Source organism: Nicotiana tomentosiformis, chromosome 1 (assembly GCF_000390325.3).
Source record: "Nicotiana tomentosiformis chromosome 1, ASM39032v3, whole genome shotgun sequence".
NCBI classification, from domain to species: Eukaryota; Viridiplantae; Streptophyta; class Magnoliopsida; order Solanales; family Solanaceae; genus Nicotiana; species Nicotiana tomentosiformis.
In genome coordinates, this window is record NC_090812.1 from 89,396 (window position 1) to 109,106 (window position 19,711).

At 38.7% G+C, this 19,711-nt stretch overlaps 1 protein-coding gene across 1 annotated transcript in view; it reads left to right on the forward strand.

Moving 5' to 3' along the window:
* The first annotated feature begins 10,285 nt into the window (after positions 1-10,285).
* The window catches only part of LOC104117260 (mediator of RNA polymerase II transcription subunit 27), a 50,843-nt gene continuing 41,417 nt past the window's right edge, over positions 10,286-19,711 (forward strand). The window contains exon 1 of the mRNA XM_070175606.1: positions 10,286-10,296. The gene's annotated coding sequence lies outside the window, so the exon portion shown is untranslated. The remainder of the gene's footprint in view (positions 10,297-19,711) is intronic.

Genomic DNA, 19,711 nt, shown 5'->3' on the forward strand with positions numbered 1-19,711 from the left:
ATTGTGCTTGGGCTGAAACTTGTATGGAGAAACTATTGAGCCCATCCGAGAATTTGCTAATTCAGAATGACCTTTGGATTCAAGTGGATCATCCTCCGAAAAGCCTTCATATCCATCTCTATAAGAAATTGTGAGTGAATTAGAACAAAATTAAATATTTTAATCCTATTTTTCAGTGTTATAATCTCCTTGAAAGTAGAATGATAGTGTTGTTCGGCATCCTTGAATCTTCCACTGGCGTAACCACATATTTCTCTCTGACCATTTTCTTCCTCAAAACAAATGCATTCCAAAATTAATTACTGGCATATGTCTGCAATATTTTCTTTTCATTGGAGGGAATGTGCAAAGATTTGACACTTTGGGATATCTCATTTATTTTTTTCACTTCATCATTTTGTTCCTTGCCCCATGGCTGGGCATTTTTCTTCAACATTTTTGGGAGAGGAGAATATATGTAAAAATATTAGGAATAAAATCTCTCACATAATTTATTATTCCCAAAAACTGCTGGATTTGCGTCGTTGTGAACCCAATATCGGGTAACTTGAGAAGTTACTCAGAAATATGAGGACCTGAGTATATTCTCCATGGGAAAATGCATGCCCAAAAAATCAAACTTCTTTTTTCCAAAAACTATTATTTGGATGAAATAAAGATGCCATATTTCCCACTAATGATGCAAAATGATTGAGAAAATTTATGTACTCTTCCCAAGTATCACTGAATACTAAAATATTATTAATATAAATAAGTGATGTATGGAGGATGGGCTGAAATATTTTTATCATTGTCTTTTAAAACAAAGATGGAATAGATTTTTAACTGAAAGGTATGACTTTTCACTGAAAATAGTGATCGGGAATACAAAAACTAATTTTTGTCCTATCATTTGGGCGGATTCCTAATTGCCAAAAACCTAATTTGAGATCAAACTTAGAATTTTTTTTGCTTTGGCAAGTTGGGAGAAAAGGGTGAGCATATTTTGGATGAGAAACTTGTCATCCAAAAGAAGTTGATTGAGTGGTTGGTAATTAATTATCAATCATAGGATAATGAGTGAGGAGGCTCCTCTCGTGCCAAAGAAAAGTTATGACATGTGTTAGTTTGCCCCACTTGGATTGATTTCTGCTTGCGGGATCACCGTGATGATGTGGTTCTTTTCCCATGTGTTGGTTTGTCCCACTTAGATGCATAGACTTTGATTGTTGTTTGTGATATCACCATGATGCTATGGATCTCTTCTTTCACCTTTGGCTTTGGTTCTGAAATTTGGTAATGATCATCACCTTATTCCTCATAAACATATAGGGAAAAGAGAATCTCTTTTGTGGGCTCATCTCCCTGTGAAAAAACTGATTCAAAATCTTCATCCTCACTAAAATGAACGCTTGTGTAATTTGTAATTTCAAAGAGAAGTTTAATAAACTGCTTGAACTATGGGCAGTTTCACTCGAAATGTCCTACTTTATTACAAATAAAACCGGATATATTTCTCTTTGCATCGCCCGGCCTTCTCCTTCTAAAGTATTTTGTTTTTCTTCTGAACCTGGACTTGTCGCTTAGGAATTTGGGTAACCTGAATCTTCTAAACTTCTTCCTTGGCGTCTTGCATGAGCAATATTTCTTTCCTATGATTAAATCATTATTCATTATCTGTTTGGTTGTGGTAGAATCATATCTCCTTTGTAGAATGGGCTCATCAATCATCTCATCTTGATCATCGCCAACTTTGCAAACCTCTAGTTCCCTAGGCTGATTCATAAAAATGGAAGGAAGTTCTTCTTCTGAAGAATCTTAGGAGGAATCAGTACTTACCTGGGATATATCCCCGTGTACTACTCTTATTTAATTACATAGTACAAGTGGTGAAAAAAAAGTACAACAAACATAAAAGCCTTACAATGTAAGATCCTTATTTGGCTAATAGATAAAACATAAAAACATGATCAAGAAGTGGAAAAAATAATTTCATGGCATTGGGTTTTGAAATTAGATTGGACAAGACATGGATAATGGTAAAGGGACCAATGAATAGTATTTTCATGCCATTGGATTTGTGTAAATTTATGGCTTGACATAGATTACTTTTCTTTGATGACATGATGGTCCCTTGAATAGTATTTGCATGGCATAGAACTTGGAAAACTTTATGGCTTGAAATGGGTAGGCAACTTTATTGATATATATTTGTATTTTAATGGTAACTTTTGGTGGTTTAAAGTGGCTAAAAGGTGAAAAACTTATGTAGATTGTTTGTTTTTTTATGGTAATTTCTTGTGGGGTAGAGTGGTGAAAAGGATAAATAAGGTGTGCAAAATTTTATTTTTTCAATTGGGTACTTACCTAGGGGGTTAAGAGTTGAAAATGGTGATACTTGTGCAATTTTATAGATTAGGAAAAATGGGGATTATGGACGGGAAGTTGGCTAAAAAGGTTTAGAAGACTTATTCAAATTATTTCCTGACTCATGATTATGCATTATACTTGTATTCTAACCCTTCTATCCTTCACTTTTCAGCACTTGTGAAATATATCTTTGCATGCGGTTGATTTTCTTCAATAATTCCTACTCTTTTACCTTTCTTCTTCTGCGACGAAGTACCAATATCCTCATTTAAATTTATCTTAGAAATTTCTTCTGGTGAGTCTTCAAGTATTTCCTTGTATCCCTTAAGTGATATATTAACATTTTTCCAATGGGGGGTGAATGGAAGAATAATTCGAACTTCCTTCCTCTCCTGATCATGTCTCCTCTGGAAGACACTAATTTTGCTGAAAAATGATCCTCTGAGCTTTGACGTACTCCTTTTACATTGCTCGGATTGTGACTGGATAATAAAACCAAAAGGGCATCGTAGGCATCACCTTTATAGTTCATTTGATCACACTAAATGGCCTGTGGAATATAAATATTTTGACTCCACGAGAATGAAAATGATGAACCCAATATCTTTGAGGTTTGAACCACAATACAAATATTTTTAGGAAAGGTTCAAGAGTGTCAATTTCTCGAAAATCACGGTACTTGAATTCCATGAGAATGTGGTATTGATTGTAGAGATACAAAAAGAACCATAAGAGATCTTGTGGAAAATTCTTGGCCTACGCTATGAACACATGACATAGTAAAAATTTCAGATTAAAACCAAAAGGTGCTAGTATGGAACCTCCTTAGTTTCAAAAATCTTGGTGTTCATAAAAACTCCCCGCTCTAATAAGATGGACGGATCAATAGGATCTGAAAAATCAAACAACTCTGGTGGGTGATGTAATGATGGAGAACCTGGGCGTGGCTTATGTGAGAACTTGAACATTTGAATTGCTAATTTATTCTTCTTCATGTGCTTTTGTTGCAGAAACCTTTTGGAAAATTGACCTTCCTGTCATGACCCAAAATTTTTACCTTCAGGACCGTGATGGCGCCTAACATTTAACTTGCTAGGCAAGCCAACATTAAAATAATCTTAACCATTTTAAGCAAATTAAATTAAACAGAAGTCAATCACTGAAATAAAGTGTGGAAGACCATTACTACCGAATCATCACAATACATCTCCAAATCTGGTGTCACAAGTGCACGAGCTACTAGAATGATACAAATAAAGGTCTGAATAAAATTCAAGCTATTTGAAAGATAATAAATAGCTAAGATAAGATAGAAGGGAACTTCAGAACTGCGAACGATGTGCAGTTATACCTCAAGTCTCCTCTGAGTAGCTGAATCTGAGCATGTCTATCGTACGCCAGTGGGACCAACTCCAAAATCTACACAAGAAGTGCAGAGTGTAGTATGAGTACAACCGGCCTAATGTCTCCGTAAGGGTCGAGCCTAACCTCGACGAAGTACTGACGAGGCTATGACAAGACACGTACGCAAACAATCTGTACAAGTATATACAAATACGAAGTAACAATGATACAATAAATAATAATTTATAAATTATGAGGGGACATGCGAATGGGAATAATAAAATAATTTCAGCAGGAGAAGTATCACTTAGCAGCCAATTAATTCATCAACAATAAAATGAGCAACTAATAATATAAAAATGGCACGGCATCACCCGTCGTGCTTTTACTCTCATTCCTCCCATAAACTGATAAATAAATAATAATAATTGGCACGACATCACCCATTGTGCTTTAACTCTCTTTTGGCACGGCATCACTCTTCGTGCTTTTACACTCTCTGAAAATGGTATGGCACCACCCTTCGTGCTTTTACACTCAAAAATGACACGGCAACACCCTTCGTACTTTTACACTCTTTCTCATCATGACAATGATAGTATAAATAATAAAAATGGCACGGCATCACCCTTCGTGCTTTTACATTCTTTCTCACCATATTCAACAATAATTAAATAGTTAAATATTTCATGAATAATGATCAAATAACCAATAATAAACTTAAGCAGGAATATCTTAATTAAATAAGCAATTATTCAAAATGAAATAAATTCCTCCATCATGCTTCGACTTAACCACAATGCATAAGTACTCATCACCTCACATATACATTGTACCCGCACATTAAATCACGTAGCAAATAGACAAATAAATCCTACTCCCTCAAGTCAAGGTTAATCACGGCACTTACCTCGCTTTGCAACAAAATTCAAGATTCCAATAAACCTTTGCCTCGCAAATTTGTGTCCGAAATCCTCAAATCTAGTCATAAACAACTCAATATACTCAATACAAATCGTAGGAATTAGTTCCATATGAATTTATTAATTTTTTGGATTAAAATTCAAAATTCATCTCAAAGATCAATAGTGGGGCGCACGTCTCGAATCTCGGAAAAAACTTACGAAATCCGAACACCTCTTCCAAGACGAGTCCAACCATACAAAAATTATCAAATTCTAATGTTAAATGGACCTTCAAATCTTAAATTTTTTGTTTTTTGGAAAGTTTTACAAAAATTCCAATTTCTTCCATCTAAATCCGAAATAAATGATGAATATAAACATGGATTTATGAAATATAATCACCTTTGGTTATAAAACACTTACCCAATTCAAAGTCGTGAAAAATTCCTTTGAAATCACCTAAATCCGAGACTCAAAACTCAAAAATGAGTAAAAACGGTTAACTTCCGATTTTATGGGTTCTGTCTAGGCTTTTTCGCATCTGCGGACACTTGACCACATCTGCGGTTTAGCTTTTTTGGAAATTGGGGTCGCTTCTGTGGGCTGGCTCGTTTCTGAGCAAGGCTGCCCTTCCCCCTTTTCTCGCTTTTGCGATGCGTGGGCAGCTTCTCCGGTCGCGCTTTTGCAATGCGTGGGCCGCTTCTCCGATCGCGCTTCTGCGACACCCCGTCCTGTTGTGCAAACTGTCCACTTCTACAAGCTCACATCTGCGGTCTACAATCCGCAGGTGCGATTTCACCGGAAGGCCAAAATTTCAGATTTTCCTAAAGTCCAAAGTTTGATCCGTTAACTATCTGGAATCCACCCGAGGCCCCCGGGACCTCAACCAAATACACCAACAAGTCCTAAAACATAATACGAACTTAGTCGAGACCTCAAATAATATCAAACAATGCTAAAACCACGAATCATACCCCAATTCAAGCTTAAGGAACTTGAGAATTTTCAACTTCTACATTCGATGTCGAAACCTATCAAATCAAGTCCGATTGACCTCAAATTTTGCACACAAGTCATAAATGACATAACGAACCTATTCAAATTTCCAGAATCAGATTCCGACCTCGATATCAAAAAGTCAAGTCCGTGGTCAAACTTTGTAAATCTTTAGCCTTTAAATTTCTAGTTTCCGTTAAATAGCGATAATTTGAGCTAAGGACCTACGAATCCGATTCCGGGCATACACCCATGTCCCAACTTACGATACGGACCTACCGGAGCTGTCAAAACACTGATCCTACTTCGTTCGCTCAAAATATTGACCAAAGTCAACCCATTTGAGTTTTAAAGCTCTATTTGACATCTTAATTAATTTTTCATATAAAAACTTTCCGAAAAATTATTCAGACTGTTTATGCAAGTCGAGGAGTGATGAATAGTGATTTTCGAGGTCTTATAAGACAGAAATGAATGTTTAAATTAAATATGACATTTTGGGTCATCACATTCTCCACCTCTAAAACAAACGTTCGTCCTCTCCATTGCACTCGAACTGATGGATAACTCTTAGATCTCAACTGTCGGACCTGCCGGGCTAGAATAGCTATCGGCTCCTTCTCATAAGTCAAATCCTTGTCCAATTAGACTGAACTAAAATCTAACACATGGGATGGATCACCATGATATTTTCGGAGCATAGACACATGGAACACCGGATGAATCGCTGATAATCTAGGTAGTAATGCAAGCCTGTAGGCTACTTCGCCCACCCTTTCAAGAATTTCAAAGGGTCCTATATACCTAGGGCTCAACTTGCCCTTCTTTTTGAACCTCATTACACCTTTTATAGGTGAAACCCGGAGAAATACTCTTTCTCCAACCATGAATGCAATATCACGAACATTACGGTCGACATAACTCTTTTGCCTAGACTGAGCTATGGGAAGTCGATCCTGAATAATTTTAACCTTATCCAAGGCATCCTGTACCAAATCGGTACCCAACAATCGAGCCTCTCCCAATTCAAACCAGCCAACTGGAGAACGACACCGTCTTCCGTATAATGCCTCATATGGAGCTATCTAAATGCTCAAGTGGTAGCTGTTATTATAGGCAAACTCCACAAGTTGCAATAATTGATCCGAAGAACCTCCAAAGTCTATACCACAAGCGCGAAGCATATCTTCCAATATATAAATAGTGCGCTCTGACTGTCCATTTGTCTGTGGATGAAATGTTCTACTCAACTCAACCCGCGTGCCTAACTCACACTGTACAACCCTTCATAAGTGCGAAGTGAACTGTGTAGCTCGATCAGAAATGATAGACATGGGCACACCGTGAAGGCGGAGAATCTCTCGGATGTAACTCTCCGCTAACCTCTATGAAGAATAGGTGACTGCTACTGGAATGAAATGTGCTGACTTGGTAAACTTGTCCACAATGACTCATACTGCGTCAAACTTTATCTGAGTTCATGGAAGCCCAACAACAAAATCCATAGTGATACGCTCCCACTTCCACTCAGGAATTTCTAAATTCTGATGTAAACCACCAGGTCTATGATGCTCGTACTTGACTGGCTGACAATTTAGACACCGAGCTACATATGTAACAATATCCTTCTTCATTCTCCTCCACCAATAATATTTCCGCAAATCTTGATACATTTTGGCGGCACCCAGATGATTAGAATACTTGAAACTGTGTGCCTCCTCAAGAATTAATTCACAGAGCCCATCCACATTAGGAACACAAATACGACCTTGCATCCGTAGAAGTCCATCTTCCCCCACAGCAACCTGTTTGGCACCACCGTGTCTTTAAGGACAAGCAAATGAGGATCATTATACTATCGCTCTCTGATATGCTCATCTAGAGAAGACCGAGTGACTGTGCAAGCTAGAACCTGACTGGGTTCTGAAACATCTAACCTCACGAACTGATTATCCAATGTCTGAACATCTGCAGCTAACGGTCTCTCAATCTCATCCCAAATAAGGGAAATAATCAGAATCCACTCCCTCACTGGCACGTGTAGTTTCAGGGTTAGGTTATTTCAACCTACCGTTCCTCGGTGACTATCGATACTCCCAAAAACATTTTTGGTTTGCACACAAAGATAACATAAATACAAATATATTTACCTAATTATCCTTCACATTTCTATAAATATCCATTAGTACTTTCAACCAATCACAACAGCAATATTCCCTTGGCTCTTTTGGCCATTCACAAGATTCATTATTCAAGGCATGGTGACCGTTTTGATATTCCACACTTTCATTTCATCCCTATCATGTATCATCATCATAAATATCAACACATAATATTCCAGAAATCACAACCTTATGTTCATTAGTAATGAAGACCTTAAACACAATGAATTACTTTCAAAAAAATAGAGTAAACATTTTGGCAATCGAAGCACAAGTTAAAATCATAAACGAGTAACACATCATTTACTATTGAAACACTTTTCCACAAAAAGGGCAATACACAATTTCCACCCAAGAATATATAAGAAGACAAAACACATTGAAACTACTTACAAAGCATAACATTAGTTAAAATAGCCGCATATGGGCATCCCCAATTCACTTATTTCACTGCCAACCATCTTTATAGATTATCAACAATAAGACATTTCGAATCAAGACTTTAGATACACATATGAGCAATTAAGAGTCTTAAGTATATTGAGTTTTTCTCACACAGTTTGGCATACTAGCTTTCATTTGAAACATGACTCAAAGCCATAACATTTTAACACACATATCATACTTGAAAACATTCCCGAAGGATAACATAATGTGATAGGACCATTTAGAACACATTTTGAATACAAAATTATCGATACTTTGCTTACTCAGGATGATTGAATTTATTAGGAACAACTCGGAACATGAAAATAAGGAACTTGAACCAACCATACTTGAAACTTACGGGAACATCATGGAATTCAATTATAAGAGAGTAGTTTAGCCAACATACCTCGCTTTGAGCTTTCCTTAAATTACTACAATGTTCCTGAAATGGACTGCAGATCTACAATCGTAGAATGGACTATAGAACGGGCATGCGGTCCGCACAATGGACCGCTAAACTGGTCAGTTCTGCGACCATTCTGCGGTCGCAGAATTGGCCACAGAATCACATTCTGCTAGCCTTTGGTAATTTTGTCATAACTTCTTGTAGGGGTGTCCAAATAACAAATGGTTTGAGGCGTTAGAAACTAGACTCAAAGTTCTTTCATTTGAAAGGATGTTCATCACATAACTCCTTATATATATATATATATATGCTTGTCTCAAGTTTTGTCTTGTTCGTACTCATTTGAAACTTTAGTCTATCATGTAATTTCCATCTTGACTTAGACTTAGGGCTCTCCTTAGAACCCGCATCACTTATAATATGCCTCGTACACTTATTATCATATCAAATTTATATCCATCATATTAATATTCCTCGTCTGCACACAAAATAATATAATTAGCACACATCAACTTTCTTAATAGCGCTTAAGTACTTCAAAATTTTTCGGGGTGCTACACAACAACCCAAACCTATAACCGTTCATGCTTAGCTATCAAACCCATCAACTCATATCTCATGAACTTAGAGTCTATAATCACTAATGCAATGCTATAATCAATTAGAGGGTGAACGTTCAATCATCTTGAATTCGAGTTCTAGGGTTTCGTTTCTCAACAACAATGTCTCAATCGAATACCTAATGATTTGAATGGTTTACCCATATTAATAAGGTGTTGGTGAATTGAAATAAACTTAAAATCAACATTAGAACTTACCTTGGATGATGGAGAGACCTTGGTGGAAGTGGGGTTCTTGAGATATTCCCTTTCCATAGAAAATTTATGGGTATGGGTATAAGGAACAAGGTAGGGCTTTAACAACGACCCTTCAGGTGCGCGCCCATGCAACTTAAGGCCCAACCGTGCACCTGAACATGCACCAAGGGCGGTGGCACTGCACCAAGTGTGTTGTCGTGCACGTGATGGCTGAGCGCATAGCTGAGCATGCAGAATGCACATTGTCCAGTAAAAAGCATGTAAATTATTACACGGAGATCCATTCGGGAATTTGAAAAAACTACAACTTTAGTGTTTTATGTTTTCTTGAATTCCTAATAGATTTTTATTTGATCAGGCTGGAAGATAGACCTTCCATAAACTTTGTTGATTTTATTAAATCTTATGCACGTCACTCTGTGTACTCATTTTACACATTCATGCCTATTTTGAATATATGGAGTGTTACATGAAAATCTAGCTGAGGAAGGGAATAACTTTTGGAAGAGAATATACTTGGGAGGAAGAGAAGTGACTTGAGAATTTCTAGGTGTCTGGGAACAAAGTGATCAGTTTTTATGAGGTTTATTTTTACTCTTAAAGATACCGTATCTTTCTGTTGCTACTAGAAGAAATGGAAAAGAGAAGTACCCGACGGACAAATATCGTACTACAAGCTTGCTAACTTGTGCTCTAAGGCTTTGATGAGTTCTGCCTGCTGAGAAGGCTTCTCTACAACCTATTCAACCTTTTTCTCAATATCTTTCCTCTTTGCTAAGCATTTTATTATGAGTGTGTGCAATATTTTTAAAAGTGCTATCTATGTTGTTCAAGATTCTATTTTGAGAAATAGAATTTTTGGATTGCCAATTTATTGTTGATTCAATGTCACTAGATGGTGGTTTTTATCCTAAGGGGAAAACAACATTCTTTTTTGGGATCTTGGGGGAATGACATGCACCTTCTTTAATAAAATGTTCAAGAGGTGGAAGATCATGAGTATTGTAATGACGCGGTCGGTCTTTTTGTATATTGTAGCCCAGTTACCCTATTTATTGTCTCTTCTATGTTTATTTGTGGTTATGTGACTTTTGGGGTGGTTGGATTTGTTTTGGGGAAGTTTTGGAGTGAATCGGGACACTTAGTCCCAATGTTGGAAGCTTAAGTTGAAAGAGTTAACAAGAGTTTGGCTTTTGTGTAGACAACTGTGTAATGGAGTTTTGACAGTTCTAATAGATTCGTATGGTTGGATATGGATTCGAAGGTCCGTAGGTTTGTTTGGGGCTTTTTGGTGAAAGTTGGAAAGTTGAAGGATTAGAAGTTTGTGAGGTTTGACCGAGCGTAGAAATTTTTGGTACCAGGTTTGGATTTTGGTTCCTGGAGTTGGAATAGGTCTATTGTCTCATTTGGGAGTAGTGTGCAAAATTTGAGGCCATTCAAAATTTATTTGATGCGGTTCGGCAACATTTTTAGAAGTAGGAAGTTCATTTATTTTATTAGGCTTGAATTGGGGTGTGCTTCGTGATTTTGATGTGATTTGAGGCTTCAACTATGTTTATATCGTGCTTTAGGACGTGGTGGTATGTTTGGATGGTGTCCTGAGGGCCTTAGGTGTGATTCTGATTGAAATTTGGACTTAAGGAAATGTTTATAGCTTCAAGTCTACTGTAAGCGCACCTACGAGGTGCTGGCAGCAGGTGCGACAAGTTGTGCGCTTCTGTGAGGTTGGCTTGGTTGAGGAGAGGTTGCATATTCCTACATAAGCGGATGCACTTCTGCGCACGAAGGTCTGCAGGAGCGGGGTTTGGCTGGATGCGGGAAAGGTGCAGGTGCCAGGTAGGTTCCGCATCTACGAGACCGTAGATTCAGTCAGTTGAGTACAGAAGCAAGAATGGGTGTATTTTTGGGAATCCGCAAGTGCGAAACAAGTACCGTATAAAAGGTACCACAGGTGCGTTAATGTGGCAGCAAATGCGTAAGGTCAGGGACTTAAGTGAAGCTCGCAAGTGCGAGATTTTGACCACAGAAGTGGTGATTTTGATCATAGATGCCATTTCACTAACAGATCTTATAGCTTGAAGGGTTTGGCATTTTTCTCATTTTTGGAGTTGTGGAGTTCGGCTAAGGGGAATATGTGGAGTACTTTTCACCATAATCGAAGAGGTAAGTGGTGGTTCATCATTTTTATTGATAAATATTGATTATTACACCTAGTTTATGTGATTTTGAAGTGAAATTTGGGGGGGTTTTAGACTGTTGTTGGAGAGTTAGATGTGATGACTTGAGGGTCAATTTGTGGTTAGAATTAAATAATTTTGGTATGGTTGGACTCGTAATTGAATAGGTGTTTGGAATTTGTGCATTTTGTCGGGTTCCGAGGTGCGGCCCGGGGTTGACTTTTTGATTTTTGTTAAAGATCTTAGCTTTACATATGGAATCAATTCCCATAGCACGTATTGATTATATTAAGTTGATTTTACTAGATTCTGGTTGTTTGGAGGTCGATTAGTGAGGCTAGGATTGTTGGAGTGTTGATTTACGCATTTTGAGCTATGTAACATTTCTAAACTTGGAATTGAGGGTATTTATCCTTAGAAAACATGTTATTTGTGTTGCGTTGGGGTGACGCACATGTTAGGTGAAAGGCGTGTGGGCGTGAACGGTGGTAATCATAATCCGGGTTGATGTTTTTACTGTGTTGCTTTCAAGTCTTGTGTTATCCGTGTAATTCCTACTTGTTAGAGTAATTGAGTTTTGATTCATGTTAGAAATCATGTTTAGGCTATGTGCTTATTCGATTGAGACCTAATGATGCTATTTATGTTGTTTGAGTTATATTAGTTAACAATAATTTTACACTCAGTCATGGTTCTTCGTTTGCATATCATATCTTTGTTTATGCTCATCATTCATTGTTACATCGCATGTTATTATTGTTGGACTGAGTGGTATGAGATTGTGAGCCCTTGAGACTTGAGAGATTGATGATTGAGGTGGGCCTTAGAGCCTTGTTGAGAATGTTATTTTTGATCGGGCTGCACGCCATAGCAGGCCATATTGGCTTTATTACTATTATTATTATTATATGGATTGGGCTGCATGCCACATCAGGCCTTATTGGCTTTGATTAGCGCTTGGACAGGATCCGCCCCTGCGGAGTCTGACATATCAATAGTTAGCGCAGACACAGTGATATGTACATGTGCATTGGTGAGAGGCATTGATGCCAGACACCTGTACAGTGATGAGTGATTGCGTGCGTATGATGAGTTGGCCTTTGAGACAGGTAGATTCAGTATTTTGAGAGTGAGAGTACTTGTGAATATCACTATGAAATCATTCATTTGACATGCATATTTGACATGTAGGCATAGAGATGTACCATTCCTCATGCTAGCTGTAACTGACTTGTTCCTATCAGTTTTGGGCTTCAATTATTGAACTTGAAATCATGTCAAAATTTCTGTAATATGAACGAGTCGACTATGTTAATTCCTTTGAGTTATTTATTATTATTGTCATTATTATACTTGTGTTATCATTACATTGGAAGATGACTGTCTTCTTCTGAGCTCGTGGCTGCTTTCAGCCCAAGGTTAGTTCTATTACTTATTGAGTACATGGGGTCGATTGTACTCATACTACACTCTGCACTTCGTGTGTAGATCCAGGTGCATCAGCATGTGGTGATCGCTAGATCGGTGCTAGTACCTACTTGGAGACTTAAAGGGTGCTATGACATCAGCAGTCCTTGACTATCTTTCCCTTTATTTTCTTCAGTACTATTCTATTACATAGACAATTCTACTAGGGATTTGTTTATGTTTGATACTCAGTAGTGTACATGTACTCATTGACACAAGATTTTGGGATGATTGTAGAAACTTTTCAATTATTTTTATTAGATACTTATGATATATTCAAATGGTTAAGATATTATGAGACCGTTGGCTTGCTGGCAAGTAGTGTTAGGCACCATCGCGGCTCCGGTAGGAGTTAGATCATGACAAGTTAGTATTGGAGCACTAGGTTGCTTAGGTCTCAAGAGTCATGAGCAGGTTTAGTAGAGTCTTGCGGATCAGTACGAAGAGTTCTATACATATCTTTGAAAGTCTACCAAACTACTAGGAAACTTCACTTTCTTGCATTTACCCGCTCAATGCGGCTGTATGTTTCTCCTCCCAATTTCCTACTATTCTCGATAACTAGCATGGTATGGTTGGTGTAGATAGGGTTGCTTCCATCCCCGTGAATAATTACCTCTTGATGATTCCTCTCATACTTCATAACTTGGCGCAGAGTAGAAGAAACTGCCCCATCTACGTATATCCATGGTCGTACCGATAACAAGTTGTAGGTGGCGGATATCTCTAGCACTTGGGATTTGACATCAAACCAGGTCGCACCCATCTGAATATAAAGATTGATTTCCCCAATACTGGCTCTCTAAGATCAATCGAACACCTTCACATTAATGCCTCCCATCCGTTTCTCATGCAGGCCTTTTCAAGTCTTTTCAAAGTAGTTAGTGAGCATATGTTCAGGCACGAACCTCCATCTATCAGGACACTGGCAATGAACTTGTCTTCAAATTGCAGAGGGATGAGCAACGCTTTGTTGTGACTCAACCCTTCCGGCGGTAGCTCACTTCGTGGAAAGTAATTTTGTGACTCTCCAGTACCTTTCCTACCATGTTAGCATCTCCCTGCTAGTGATACTGGTAGGCACATAAGCTTCACTTAATACTTTAATTAGGGCATTCTTATGTCATGCCCCGACCTCGGGGAGCGCGACCGGTGGTCAACCGAGATAACCCGGCCAAGCAAGCATGTACAATGCCTTCTACCCGTACATACCTATGAGTAAAGAGAAGATATATTCTCATTAATTAGACTGAGAAGATCGTGTTAACAATACCAAATTAATTACCAATAATTACGACATTTATAAGTCTCCAAAATAATACATTACAGATTCATAGTTTAGGAGTGGAACCTGTGATACAATTACAACATTACTAGTTTGACTTCCCCATAACCAAGGTATAAACCGCACTATGTCTACGGAGCCTCTAATTGATACAAAAAAGAGTAGCGTGATAGTATCGGCAACAAGGCTCCGGTTAAACCTCAAAACAATATACATAGAGGACAAGAGTTACAAGACCCTGAAATGAAGGGGGCTCACCAAGTCAGCTGGGGAGAGGGTGTACTACCATCACTGATCAATACAGCCTGCTGTGGAACCACCTGCATCCATTAAAGATGCAACGGCCCCAGCAATGGGGATGTTAGTACATATGGAATAGTACTAGTATGTAAAAATAAACACACTATCAATAGAACGAGCAATAGTAAAATGAGAAGGAAACATGAAATCAACGAGAGCCTTAAACAGTATTAAAGTGTCAACTTAAGAAAAAGATAAATTTCAGGTAAGTTTCAATATTTTGAAGTTGGGAGATCTTTAGTACCGATACACCACCGTGATTTTAGCACAGAGTCCGATCTCAGCCCGATCAGGTAAGCCGTCTCACCTCGATACATCCAATCACAACACCACCATGTGTGCGACATGGAGTCCGATCTACGCCTGATCCGCTAAGCCATCTCACCACAATTGTATTTGGGTCGACATCATATCAAATCTCTCTAGCAATAATCTCATACCATTTAAGGAGAGATATCTTAACACATCAATCTTATCCCATATAAGGGGAAAACAATCTCATCACATCAATACAGGGATTTACCCCTCAATCACTCCTATACTAGCATGTGTAGTTTCGGGGTTAGGTTATTTTGACCTACCCTTCCTCGGTGACTAAACGATACTCCCAAAGCATGTACTATTTAATGGCACTAGTGGCCACAATCTTAATATCATTCTCGGCACGTCGACCGTATTTCATATTTCATACTCACCTCTATAACATTCAAGTGTTACCATGGATTATCATCAATAAGTGAATTTCAAATCAAGACTTTAAGTACACATATGAGCAAATGAAGGTCTTAAAGACATTGAGCTTCTCTTCCACAATTAGGTATACTAACTTGCAATTGAAACATGATTTTAAATCACAACACCTTTTGTACATTGATCATACTAGATTACATTCTCGGAGGGAATCATGATATGATAGGAACATTTGGAACACATTTTGAGTGCATACATCTTTCAATACAAGATGCATTTTAGAATAATCAATTTTATTAGGAAGGACTGAGAACATGAGAAATAAGAAATTGAGCCAACCATAATCGCAACTTACGAGGATATCATGGAAATCGATTCTACAATAGGAGTTTAGCCAACATACCTCGCTTGTGCTTCCTTAAATTACTACAATGATCCAAGAATACTTGCGACTTCAATCTATTAGAAACATGACAAATTTGAACCATAATTAGGACGATATTCGGGATTTCAGCTCATTTGAGCATTTTATCAAGCACTAGGTGTTCATGAAGGTTTCAAGGTTCTCCTATGGTGGATTCCTTAACCCCACAACCCAATGTTTACCCATTTGAGCTCAATAAACTTCCCACCAACCTTGATGGTACATGCTTGCATAAATAATACTCAAGAATCACACTTCTCATTACTTACTTTCAGTCCAATCCCGAAATTGAGGGCTTGAGAGTAGAACCTTACCTCTTGGATGAAGACCTTGCAATTTTTACTTGTTGAATTTCAAAGCTTGAGCAAGGGTTGATGAAAAGAGTACTTGGGGCTTCCTCCTCTCTCTCTAAAGCACTCCCCTCACTCTAAAATTGAAGATATTTGCCTTCTAAACGAGACCCAATGGCTTTTAATCAAATGGGGTCAGATTTTAAAAATTAGAAAATGGACCCTCCGAACTCAACTCTACGATCGTAGAGTGCACCGCAGATCAGGTCTGCGGCCTACAACATGGACCGCAACAACAGTCCCAAAAACTGGGTTGCTCTGATCCAGTCTGTGGCCCGCATATCAATTATGCGGCCGCAGAATGGACCGCAGAATCTCCCTTCAGAAATCTTCATGTTGGTTCTGCGACGGATGTGCGGTCTGGGAAACGATTAAACGGTCGTATAGTGACCATAAAACAACCTCCAAAATTGTCCCATTTCTCTGCTTCACTCCGCGGCAGGTCTGCGGTCCGCGGAGAAGTTCTGCGGCCGCATAATGGATCGTATAAATGCCCTGTTATGCAAAAGTGTTTTCTTCAACTCCCCAAAACCCTAGTTTTTAGGTGAAATTTTACGGGTCCTCACATCCATCCCTGCTTAGGATCATTCGTCCTCGAATGAGGGTCAAATTCCACAATTAGCATCCAATGTGAGCCCCACTGTTACTTCTCACAACAGCAGTTCCAAATTCTTTCCTAACTCCCTGAATTTCCAAAACTTTCGCAAGAGTCTCCCCTGTAATTTGGCCTATCCACCTGCTAGAGAATCCTAGAACCAGTCCTAATAGCATAACCAGAACACAACGATGTAAAACAACATGGAAATAACACCGGCTACAACGCCATAAACATTACATTAAAAAAAGAGTATCCTTAACATAAGCTGTACAGGGGAAACATAATTTGTAGAAAGTTAGCTTTTAACATTTTTCATGGACACAACTACATCTACTAAAACAAATGAGGATACACCTTCTTCATCTCTTCCTCAACTTCCCAGGTGGCCTCTTCGACCTGTTGCTTTCACCATAACACTTTCACGAAGGCAATCTATTTATTTCTCAGCATTTGGACTTGCCTATCAAGAATGGTAACTGGAATCTCTTCATAAGTCAATTCCTCATTAACCTCTATAGTCTCCACTGGAACAATAAGCGACAGATCTCCAACCACCTTTTTCAACATGGATACATGAAACACCGGGTGCACTAAAAACATCCCTAGAGGTAGTTCTAGCCTGTAAGCCACCTGACCAATCCTATGAATAATTTTGTATGGTCAGACATAACTCAGACACTATTTTCCAATCTTACCAAATCGCATTACACCCTTTATGGGGGAAACCTTCAAGAATACCCAATCATACTCTTGGAACACCAATTCCCTATGACGTACATCCCGATAGGACTTCTGACGGCTTTGGGAAGTTTTCAACCATTCCTTAATGATCTTAACCTTCTCCATAGCTTGATGCACAAGTTCGGGCCCTATCAACTCCGCTTTCCCAATCTTGAACCACCCAAAAGGAGATCTACATCTCCTGCCATATAGAGCCTCCAATGGCACCATCTGAATGCTATCATGATAACTGTTGTTGTATGCAAATTCTATGAGTGGCAAGTGATCATCCCAACTACCCTTAAAGTCGAGAACACAAGCGCGCAACATATCCTCAAGCCTCTGAATGGTCCGCTCTGCATGACCGTTGGTCTGTGGATGGAAAGTTGTACTAAGATTCACTTGAGTACCCAAACCTTGCTGAAATTTACTCCAAATGTTAGCTGTGAAATGTGCCCTTCGATTGAAGATAATAGAAACTGGAGTGCCATGCAACCTGACTATTTCCTTCATATACAACTGAGCAAACTGTTTCGCTGTCTCGGTAGCCTTAACAAGTAAGAAGTGTGCTGATTTTGTGAGACAATCCATAATCACCGAAATCTAGTCAAACTTGTGAGGCGTGCGAGGTAGTCCCACCACAATTTCCATATTGATCATCTCTCATTTCCACATCCAAATTTCTATGTTCTATGCCAACCCACCAGACGTTTGATGTTCAGCCTTTACTTGTTGACAATGTGGACATCTTGCCACAAATTCCGCTACATTCCTCTTCATATCGTTCCACTAGTAGACTTCCTTAAGATCATGGTACATCTTTGTACAACCTGGATGCACGAAATACCCGGAAGTCTGAGTCTCGATCATGATTTTTTTCCCAAAGACCATCTACATTAGGAATACATAATCGCCCTTGGTACCTTAGCATACAATCATCCATGCTAAGAGAAAAAGCCATGGTCTTATGTTTATAAATTCCCTCCTTCAATTGTAGCAACAACGAATCGTCGTACTACTTCTCCTTGACTTCCACAACAAGCGATGATTCGGCCATATTTTGAACAAATACTCCTCCTTCACTAAAGTCCGCAAGACGAACTCCAAAACTAGCCAACCAGTGAACTTCCATGGCTAATGACCTTTGATGTGTCTCTAAGTGAGCCAAACTACCCATGGATATTTTGCTAAGAGCATCCTCCACGATATTAGCCTTCCCCGAATGATATAGAATATCGGTGTCGTAGTCCTTCAGTAACTCAAGTCATCTTCTTTGCCTTAGATTCTATTCTTTCTGTTTGAAAATATATTGAATGCTCTTATGGTCCGTGAATATATCCACATGGACCCCATACAAATAATGACGCCAAATCTTCAATGCAAAAACCACCGCCGCGAGCTCTAAGTCATGTGTTGGATAGTTCTTCTCATGATTTTTGAGCTGCCTAGAAGTGTAGGCGATCACCTTGCCATGTTGCATTAATACACATCCTAGTCCGATTCTTGAAGCATCACAATATACCACAAACCCATATGTACCTTCTGGTAGGGTCAACACCGATGTTGTAGTCAATCTTGATTTCAACTCATGTAAGCTCTTTTCACATCACCATTGGAACTTAACTACCTTCTACGTCAATTTAGTCAATGGGGAGGCAAGAGTAGAGAACCCCTACACAAACTTTCTGTAATACCCAGCTAAACCCAAGAATCTACAAATCTCTATTGGTGTTGTAGTCCTCAGCCAATTCTTCAGAACTATGATCTTCTGCGGATCAACCTTAATTCCTTCTCTGGAGATGACATGACCCAAGAATATGACATATTCAAGCCAAAATTCACAATTGAAAAACTTCGCGTACAACTTGTGCTAATATAGAGTCTGCAGAACTGCCTTGAGATAATTGGCATGGTCCTCTCGACTTCGTGAATAAACAAGAATATCGTCAATGAACACTATCACAAAGGAGTCAATAAAAGGCTTGAAGACTCGATTCATAAGATCCATGAAAGTTGGCGGGGCATTTGCTAGCCCAAAATACATTACCAAAAATTCGAAGTGCCCATATCGGGTCCTGAAATTTGTTTTCGCAATATCCTGTTCCCTGATCTTCAATTGGTGGTACCCTGATCTTAGATCAATCTTGGAGAAATACTTAGGACCCTGTAAGTGGTCAAACAAGTTATCTATCCTTGGCAGTGGGTATTTATTCTTAATTGTGACCTTGTTGAGCTGCTGATAGTCAATACACATTCTTAGTGACCCATCTTTCTTCCTTACAAAGAGAACT